This window comes from Ambystoma mexicanum, chromosome 6q (genome assembly GCF_040938575.1).
Source record: "Ambystoma mexicanum isolate Mex_15411 chromosome 6q, UKY_AmexF1_1, whole genome shotgun sequence".
Classification (NCBI taxonomy): domain Eukaryota; kingdom Metazoa; phylum Chordata; class Amphibia; order Caudata; family Ambystomatidae; genus Ambystoma; species Ambystoma mexicanum.
In genome coordinates this window covers 973,376,954-973,385,998 of record NC_090937.1, presented here as the reverse complement: position 1 = coordinate 973,385,998, position 9,045 = coordinate 973,376,954, and positions in this window count along the sequence as shown.

Below are 9,045 nucleotides of genomic sequence, written 5' to 3'. Positions count from 1 at the left end.
CAATGTATGCTCCTGCTCTGCACAGCCCCAGAACACAGGCCAAGTACAAATGATCGCCTCCACACAGGGACAGTCCATACAGTATCCCACACCAAATACAATGCAGCACATTGCACAGAAAGCTCCAACACAGGCAAATTCAGTACCATCGGAGCAGAATGCCCTTCCCAGGAAACACTTACACGCTACACTGGAGCCAGCATTATAGACAACAATACTTTCCCTCTGCCAGGATTCAACACCTATTCACAATAGGACAGCCCACAGCCAGCCTTGATCCACCCATTTCTATTGATCTCTCCAAATGCTGACTGGGAACCCAAAGTAGGGGTGAAGATAGGGAACAGAATGTTTACCTTTATGGTAGACACCGGAGCCACCCGATCTTGCATACCGATTTCCATTAATAGACAACCCCAAGGCTACTCAAGGTTTTTCTGGGGCAATTGTAAGAGTTCACTTCACAGAAGATTTACCCCTTACTATAGAGACACAAGAAATAGTTGCACCATTACTGTACAGTACCGACACAACAGTGAATCTATGAGGCAGGGATCTCCTTAAGAAGGTCAACATGACCATCTCATTCACAGACAATAGCAAAGTGTGTCATAATGGCACTTTGCAGCACAAACACATTTCGAGCATTACCACTGCACTATTCGCATTTGCAGTCACCATTTTGATAGGTTGGTTACCAGGTAAGCAGAATGTGATATTATGCCTACCAGCAGCATTCCTGTTCAGACTAGCAGTACCACATGAGGAAGCTCCAGGAACAATTTTTACACTGCACATTGATGCAGTAATCATGAGGAAAGTTGCAATCATTGTAACAGGCACAGATGAGGAAGGGGTGGAGTGGAGAAGTGTGCCATTCATAGACCCCACACTAACATTGAGAGAAATTACAGACAAACAATTATTCGGAAACCTGGACACAGATGGGGAGGAGTCTTTGAAATCAGCATACCTTGCCCCTTGGTGATACAATACAGGGACATCTCCCAGGCAACACTGACTGCCATAACACCACCTGCACAGCTACACAAAGATTTAGCACAGGTGCCTAGTCCACTGTGGACAAGCAACTCATGTGGTGTAGGGCAACTGACCAGCATTGGGGCAGTTAAAATCAAACTATAACCAGGTGGCATACTCCCCAGATTGAAGCAATAACCATTGTCCAAGGAAGCAGATGAGGGAATTTACAACATAATCAGGGGATTGCTTGACATGGCTATCATAGTGCCTTCAAACTCACCATGCAACACAGTTATATACCCATTGAAGAAAGCAAAGGGGGAATCATGGTGATTCAATCAGGATCTCTGCCCTCTAAACAACATAGTTGAAGCAAAATATCCGCTAGTGTGAAACCCTGCATACATATTATGCAACATACCCACAAATGCAGTCTACAACTCTGTAGTTGTCCTCAAAAATGCATTATTTACCATATCATTACATCCAGACTCACAATACCCGACAGCCTTTTCGTATCACAGAAAACGTGGACAGTAACGTTTTACAGTACATAGATGAGTTGCTAGTGTTCAGCACAACAGAAGACAAGTGAAGAAAAGACACAGTACAACTCCTGATGATACTTGCAGACAAGGGATACAAGGTGGACAGAGACAAATTACATTACTGCCAGAAATAAGTAGTATACTTGGGTCAGAACATATCTGCAATTAGGGCTGTACCGAACTCTGGCTTTGAGTAAGTATTCGGCGGAAGGTCAGCTGAAAATCAGGTATTTGATTTCGGCCAAACACTCATATCTCCACTCGAAGCCGAAGTTACATGCCTAGAAAAGAGGCACAGTCTTTCCATATGTCAGGAATAGCAAGCGCAAGGACATTTCCATCGCTGAATGAAGTGGGGGACTTTAGGACCCAGTGTTGAATACTCAACGTCCCTCTCTCTTCTTTCTGCAATTCGCTCCCTCTCTTTTTCATGCAGAGGTGAAGATTAAGAAATGTCCAACCTTTCCTGCTCCAGTTTCCAGAAGGATCCAAAGGGGAAGACTAAACAGAAGTAGCAGGAGTCAAAGGCAATCCAAGAGCAGGAGCCTAGGTGGAAGCTTGTCCAAATAGGGTGGGGGGGGGGCGGAACGGAAACCCAGGGTCTGCGCATGTAATCATGCAGCATCTCTTACTGACAACATCCCACACCTGTCTGTTGAGGGGCGAGGGGGCTGTGCTGCACAAAAAGGTTTGCTCTTGTTCACAATCAGTCAAGCAGGCAACATGGGCACTCGGCAGCTCAAGGGCACGCTGCACTACCACACTAACAGAAACTGAAACAGAGCTTCAATGAAGTTGCATGGACGGAACCAAACAAACAGGTTACTGGATTGTATTTCTGCATCCCTAGGGGTGAATTCCACTGAGGTGTTTGCTGGTCAGCAGAGTACAACCTGATATTTTTACGGTGTCAAAACATACAGTATTTGCTATCAAGACTGGGATTCAGAAGACGCTTAGTACTTGACCCTCAGAAAAAGGATCACCGGGAGGCTGATTTGCATGATGCACCCAATCTAACCATCTCAAACATTAATAAAATTAACACTTCTAATGACACGTGTTTGTAGATGTCAAAAGGGGATTTGAGGAAGACTGACTGGATTGTGTGCCTAAAATGCCTGGGAAAGTTCTGTTCTACCTGGCGATGTGCCCTGCCCTTCAAATAAGGTGAGCATAGTTCCAGCGGGTTGACTTCCCTAACTTTTAGCAGCAACAGTTTTTGGTTTGCCTGTTCTGCTAGTGTGTGTGTGTGCCGCACGCTCATGAATCTGAGGGGGAGATGTGCAATCATTGTTTCGTGCTGCAGTATGCACTGCCTGTTACATGCTAAGGGGCAGGTGGGAAGGGGGCCGAAGCAGCCAGGGGAACAATGACTTCAGAATCGATGATTGGTGACATCCAATTCTGTGTGGGGTGTGTGTGATGCACCATTTTTAAAGTGAAAGAAACAAAGATCTACAGTCTACTCTGCAACAGTGGAATTGACATCCTATTTGTCACAGAAACCTGGCCAGATGACAACTACAACATCATGCTACACAGTTGTCTACCTTCAAATGCATACAGGTAAACATAAAAGGAAAAAGAGGAGGAGGACTTGCAGTAGCCTACAAAGAACAACAAAAAATAAAAACAGTGGGCCCACTGAACAACCCGAACTGTGAATTCCTCGTCCTTCACCTGACATCGGATCCACAAACAAACCCCACATTTATACTCATCTACAGACCTCTGATGCAACTTTAATAGACACCTTCGTATAAGCCGTCATGAACCTGGCCATCAAACATGATCACATGATCATCCTCTGGGACTGACTTCAACATATGGTTTGAAGAAGAGAACGTGAACTCGCAGAAATCAATAAGTAAGCAGCTCGAGACAATGAGACTATGACAGATGGTGAAAGGAGCGACACACACGGCAGGACACACTCTTGAGGCAATCTTCACCAATAAAAAAACTGATCTCAACTGTGCCGCCAATACAAATACTATGGAGCGACTACCTTATTATACAGTTTGCGATGCAATTACCAGTAAAAGCATAACATTTTTTTTAAAAAAGAACCCCCGATCTAGAAAAGATACTAGAAAACTGTCAAAAGCAGTAATTTACAAGAACAATTAGAATCCTTGAAGCTATCTATAGCAACCTTGAACGAATCTGACTTAGACCTAATACAGAAATGGACCTTGTAAACAATTTATACCATCTCCCCAGAAAAAACCCTCATCCCATCATGAAAGAAAGCTGTGGAAAGATGTTACACACCCCACATCAATAAAATGAAAAAAAGAAACCGGAAACTAGAACAAGAATGGAGAAAACACTTCACCAAGGCAAAAGAATAACATTTATCAAAAACTAATCCGAGTACAAAAAAAAATACTTACAGCAAAAAAGAAATTCCACGACGGCCATATCACAAAAGCCACCAACACTCAGAAAGAACTATTCAACTTTGTAAACGAGATGAGAAATTCCCCTGGATGCAATTCCTCTGCAAAAATTATGTAATGATCTTGCATTGTGTTTTAAGAATAAAATCACCAACATACAGCACACAAAGTAGAACACTCAACCTGACCCCTACCAAACCCGGGGACACAGAACAGATTGAACAGCTTCGCCCACATGTCAAGAGAAAAACTTCTCAGATTGGTGAAATAAAGCAACAAGGCAGGCTCCCCAATGGACCCCTATCCACCAGACATCTACAAATCGATCCTCACTCAGGGTACACCATCAGAATGCTACCTAGGGAGAGTAACACAAATGTTCAAATTTGCCTACATGAAGCCACTCCTCAAGGATACAATGGGCGATGTGGAAGACCTCTCAAAATACAGACTGATCTCAAATATTCCTTACCCGGCTAAACTATCCGAGACCTATGTCGACGAAAAAATACTGGAGCACGTTGAAAATAACCAACTATTGGACTAGACACGAGTAGGCTTCAGACCCATGAGAGGGACGGATAAGGCACTACTCTCTATATGGAACAACCTAAAGACTAATTCAGGCTCCAACACAAACTCGGCACTGATACTACTCGACCTCTCTGCAGCACTCGATACAGTCAACCATAACATTCTCATTAAGAGACTGGAAGAAATAGGGATCACGGACATAGCAATGTTCTGGATTAAATCTTTCTTGTTGGAAAGAACAGAAACAGTTTGGATAAAGCCATTCAAATCTGCACTGCGGGACACCACCTGTTGAATACCACAAGGCTCAGTGTTATCGCTGCTACTCTTTAACATCTATATGACGCCACTAATCAGTCTCATCAAAAGACATGGCTTCATCTGCTACAACTATGCAGATGATCCCCAAATCAAAGAATTATATCAATGGATGAACACTAATAACCTCCAAATCAACCCGGACAAGACGGAAATCATGATTACATCAAACAACCAAGGAAACAACCAGTACATCCAATGGCCCACGGAACTGGGAACCCCACCACACAAAGTTGTCAAAAACCTTGGAATACTAATGTACAAAGAGTTAACCCTAGAACTGCAAGTAAATGTGATAGTTAAGAAATGCTTCTTCCATCTACAGACGATCAAAACAATTCCACCATTCCTCTCTTTCATGCACAACACACTGGCCATCATGTCGCTCATCATGTCCACGATGGACTGCGCCAACAGCGTATAGCTTGGATTGCCAGAATACTTACTGGGAAACTGGCACAAATACAGAACGCAGCTGCCAGACTTCTCCTCAAACTCTCACGAAGGGACCACATCACACCAGTGCTATGGATGCTAGCATTGGCTCCCAATCAAAAAACATATCACCTTCAAGACCATCTGCTTAACACACAGAGCAATTCATGGCTAAGGAGTGGAGTTCATACAAAAGAAAATCACCATCTGCCAGCCGACCAGAACACTTAGATCCAGCGACGACACCCTCTTAGAACTTAAACCATACGTGAGGAAAACACTTGGTGGATCAGCATTCTCGTGCTTAGCCGTAAAACTTTGGAACTCTCTCCCCAGAGAAATACAAACCATGAAGGATCATCTAAAATTCAGAAAACTGCTAAAATCTCTGAATGGGAAGCAAACGACTAAACAACATCCATGCAACATGAAATGACCACACAACTGAAAGAAAGTTGGGAGTAGGCCGGACCCGACTAGAGAGCAGAGGAGAAGATAGGCGTCTGAATGGGAAGGGTGGTTTTGAGAACTGAATGTACCCATCCTGACAGAGGGCCAAAGGTGGAAATAGGGGAAGGAGAACTGTCCCACTTAATCAACCACAGAAGGTTTGAAACACGTCACACATAAAGGAACCAGGCTAGATATACAATCCAAGCAGCCCACGGCTGACCACCGGGCAAAGGGAACACACTTTGCCTAGAGGAAGTCGTGAGGGTGGTAATTGCAATATTCTAAAATGATCCACAGGAAAGGGGTAGGAATTGCACTTAGATAAGCAAGGCAGGTAACATACTGCCACTAACATAACCGTACTAAAAATTCACCATTCTGCATGCACCTCTCAAACTCTGAACTAAACACAACCATAACTCTACAGCAGCAAAAACCACACATACTTCACAACAGTGAAACAAACCACATACAACCTTGCCCAAAACCACCTGGAGGCCTCCAACCAAAAATCACACCTACGCTCAGTGAACGGTGTAACCAAACTGATGCTGCCAACAGCACATCACAGCTCACTTGCCCTTTTCCCGCTCAATCCTACTAATCTACAGATTCGCCAGAGCGTCAAGAGACCACGCAGATGGCAACAGTGCGCATAAGAAGAACCTTTAACATAACATTATGTGGAAGTTACATTTGCGGAAACACTATATGCTAGCTCCCAGATTGCTAGTGGTAGCTTTTGGTCACTGGTTAATGCAGGATACCCAGGAGCTGCTTTTAATCCTTTTTATTAATCTTAATTCTGATCCCTGAAATGGATAATGCTTGAGAAGGATGAGAGTCCAGAAAATCTGGAGATCAATACGTTGCCGATCCCTACCCTGGAGATATGCTCCCAACATAGAAGTATCAGTTGCGTTTGTAACCTTAATCAGATGGCTTCAGAAAGATTGTCTCCAATATCTTTCAAAACATCCTTCAAGAACCGCAATAGATATTTCCAGTCCACCATTGTCTGTAACCAACAGGACCCAAGCCATAATAGCAGTGGTTTCAGGCATAGTGAAGCAATAAATAAAAGAACAATGCCATCATGACTAGCAGTTAATGGATTTCCCCGCACATGGATATATGACTGGTGAGCCAAGGTCAGGGTTCCAAATTGCTGAGAGCTATGCTTCTACCCTAACCCTGCCCTAACTCTACCCTAACAAGAGAGCCTGGTTAGCTTAAAACTAACAATTGCCAGGAGCTACTTATGGCACACCAGACAAACTATTGCCTTACAAACACGCATATGTGACATTAACTTTGAGTGTTTCAAAATGTAAAGAAATAAGGACACATCAAGGACCCATTTAAATATGTGTGTGTTATTTCTTAGTGTTGGTTGGCTCACAGGTGTGGTGGCTTCAGATGGTTGGCCTGGTTTCATTTGGTTATTTATTGTACGTCGATCTTTCCAGGTACGACAAGCCACTTTTTGTGGTGTGGGCGTGTTGCTTGGGGGCTGAGTTTGTTTGATTTTTACCTATTCAGATTATTCTTGGTGGGTTGTCTGTCCTCGTGGTTTTTTGCTTTGCTTCGCTGTGTTTGTTTGTGTTATAGCAAAACAAAAGAGATAATGGCTGGAAGGTTTAGAATTCATCTTAACCTCTGACATTGCTTTGGGCAATCCTTCAGACCATCATTCTTCACCTGCCATTGCTCACTGTGTTTGGGCCTCCTGGTTGTGGGACCCCGCAATGATGGGACCTTGTATTGGTGGATGGGTCAATGTGGCTATAGATTCCTGATAGTTTAGGCCCACTTTGTAAGGGCCTTGTAGTGGTGGCGAGTGAACAGTGGCGAAAGCCTCTCTATGGTGGTTGTTAGATCAGTCTCTGAATCTTGTGGGGACCCCAACTTTACAGTGTGTGTTCGAGGAGGGAGGTCGAAAGTTGCCAGAATTAGCAGTGGGATGTTCAGAGTGTTAGAGTCCAAGAGACTGGGTGGCGGAGTGGTGAGGTGGCGAACTCTAGGAGATATGCTGTAGAAAGTGTTAAATCTCACAGTGGTAAAATCTGACAGCAGCGAAATTCTGTGTAGTCGTGTCCCACCGTGACACAATTAAGAACGAGTCTACCTTCACAGCGGCGGAATTAGAGGAGATGGAACTCATGGTGGCAAAATATAAAGTGAGGTGGAGAGGATCACAGTAGAGGAATGTAAGCGAGGCAAGATGCAAGATGCAAGATTGGCAAACCATTAAGGGCAAAGTTCAGGGTGAGGTGACTCTGAGAGTGACAGGATATTTCAGTGGCAGAATTCAAAATGTATGCTCACAGTAGTAAAGTTGGAAATTACAGCCTTAAAGTGGTAAAGTTAGGGAGCTTTAAGTCAACAACTCAAAGCTCCAAAGTACAGGTGACAGAGTTTCACTGGGGCAGAAGAGAAACAGAAGCGCACAGTGGATAAGTGTTAGGAAGTTCAGAGTGACAGAATCTGGCAATGGCTAATTCTAATTGGCGAAGTAACCCAGTGGCCAAAATCAATCTGACTGTTCCACGGTGGCAGAGTTCAGGTTAAGAAAATTCCCTCAGTGACAAGAATCAGAGTTATAGTAATTACAATGGCCAGGGTCAAAGTGCAAAATAACTCTGACTTCGAGAACCCATAGAAGCAAAGTTTAGAGGAATAGCATCTCACACTGGTAAAGTTGAATTGTGCCCCTTGGCATGTTGCCTCAATATTCTGCTACACCTCACTGTAGCTGTAAAATTCAACTTTTTTGTATTAATCTGATTGTTCCCCCAAGCCACCCTCCAACTTCAAATGGGGTCCTCTTTCCTCCTCCCCACCTCTACACTGATGCCATTTCCTCCTTTTTTCAACTTTTTGTTTTCAGATAACCCCGAACATTACCCTAAATATTCATGACTATCTGTTGTATCGGACACAAAAAATAGCGGATTTTCATTCCTGAATAGCCACTCTGCTGCAAAGCACTGTGGGAGATATCAATATAATTTTGAGAGAAGGGGGCACCCCCTTTCTACGTCAAATTTTTTAAAAAAACTACTGGACACAGCTAACCCACAACCCCCCCTCCAGAAATCGAGCCAACGCTTTGTGCCCAAGTTGTTCCATATGATGTGATATGATATTTTATTTATTACGTGCCTATACACAAGTGTTTCAAGGCGGAATGAGGCAAGGTGGGGGGCAAGGAAGGACTATACAACGGTCTTACTAGGCCAAGTGACATTGAGATCACGCAAGTGCAGGGAGAGGGAAGGGGAAAAGTGCAATGGGAAGGGGGGGAGGAGAAGTGCGAGACATAGGATCAAGACAAAGGAAAATAGTGCGGCCAACAGGTGGTGGTG